Source organism: Apodemus sylvaticus, chromosome 8, assembly GCF_947179515.1.
Source record: "Apodemus sylvaticus chromosome 8, mApoSyl1.1, whole genome shotgun sequence".
In the NCBI taxonomy this organism is placed as follows: Eukaryota; Metazoa; Chordata; class Mammalia; order Rodentia; family Muridae; genus Apodemus; species Apodemus sylvaticus.
Genome location: NC_067479.1, coordinates 38,834,762 through 38,836,783, shown reverse-complemented (window position 1 = coordinate 38,836,783; position 2,022 = coordinate 38,834,762).

The window sequence follows — 2,022 nt, the reverse complement described above, 5'->3', positions numbered from 1 at the left end:
CTCACCTTCCATTTCTCCCATTGTTTGGAGGTGATGAGGAGCTGGTATTCATGTAGACATATGATTAATATAATTGGATGACAATGTATGATATATGGTAATAATTGGAGGAACTCACTAATGCCTGTCTGTTCTTCTCTGGGACCTTGTTTTCTGAAGAGATAACAGCTTTGTTTTCCTTCGGGAACAGTGAGAATACTTCTGTATTTAGGTCTTTATAGCTTCTATCTAATGAAGGTCAGAACTCAATATGTTGAGAACTGAAAATCAGTATTGAGATTTCTTTGAATTCTGGGGAGAGGAGCAGTAGACACTGAGAGCAATAATTTAGTTTCTGATATTTCAAGTATCAACACACTACTCAATTTGTATAATACTCTCTAAATCCTATTACTGGTATCTAGAAGCTTAGGTTTAATGTAATTGTCACAGAAGATTCCAAGAAGGTTGAGTGAGGACCACTGCTGCAAGGTGAAAAGGGTCTTGAGGGAAGGAAAACATCTCCACCAGTTCCAATTGGAGCAACGACAGAAACATGGGTGCCACAGAGTGTCGAGTGTCCAGGTGAGAACTCTCCCAGGCTTTTAGCTCACTTCATTTAGATCTCCAGGCTTTACCTTTTGTTGCAAGCAATATCAGTTGTTAGAGGAAAAAAAAACATTGAATAAAAAATGACAAGCAAACATCAACAAGGAACAGATTAGACAATGCAGAAGTATTTATTTGCAAGCTCATATAACATCAAAATTTCTAAGTCAACAGACACCTAATTATATTCATTTGAACATAAATAAGGAAAACAGTGTCACTGCAGTCCTTTCATTGTATATTTTGTTTTACTATCCTTAGTATGGAAGGTAGTTCATGGGGGTTAAAATCCTGGAAATATTAGCAACTTGTTGTTTGTTTTTTGTTTTTCAAGACAGGGTTTCTCTGTATAGCACCGGCAGTCCTGGAACTCACTCTGTAGATCAGGCTAGCCTCGAACTCAGAAATCCACCCGCCTCTGTCTCCCAAGTGCTGGCATTAAAGGCATGTGCCACCACTGCCCGGCGAGCAACTTGTCTAAAACAATATTGTTGGTGAAATAAATTATTTCACAATATAGCAATTTATGCAGAGGACTAAAGGAAATTTACAATGCTTATCTGGGTAAGGATCAAACCAGTATTAAGGAGAAGTGTTATGTTTTTAATTTATTTGAATGAATTTAGCTGTCAGTTTCTGTCTTGACACTGTTGCACACCACTTCTCTCTGAATGATCTGTTCTCTTTGTTACATCGTTTCCTCCCTTCCTGCTCAAGTCCTAACTCATTCATCCCTTACCCAATAGGCATCACTGTTAGGTTTAAGATAGATATTCAAATCTGATCTAGCTGTAGACTCAAAATATATGATTTGTCTTAAAAGCCCCTTCGTGCCACTGTGGCACACCTCTCTGCTTCTTTCTATTTCAGTCAATGTGAATTGAAGCCTTTACCTTGCTGCTGTGCTAGCAAGATCTCAGTCTCGACTGATACATTGTAATTTCCATCTCCATTTTATTATTATCTCCCTTTAACAAGTGATCGACAACTAGAGTGCCTTGCTCCATTTAATCCACTCTTTTACATCCTCCGATAGATTGAACGCTTGTGCACCAACAATGAGAGTTATAATTAACCACAGTCCACAACTTAGAAGGCTGTGGGTGCATTAGTGGATTTAACTAAACTCTTCCTGATTTTCCTGTAAGAGTGTTGTAGTAATTTGTGCTCCAATCCATGCAGTTTGAACATTCTGGTTTCTCTAGGTTACCACACTTTATAATATCCACTTTTTAAAATTTCTCAGGCTGATGGTGTAAAGTTTTAACTCATCGTATTCACTGGCAATATTAAACATTTATTATACTCTCATTCTTCTAAACTTTACTAATCACATTTCACTCATTTGTATAATTTTTTCTTTCTTTTCTTGATGGTAAAAATTACTCTCTGGATTTTGAGAATAACCAGAGCGAAGGAACTATAGGATGTTCT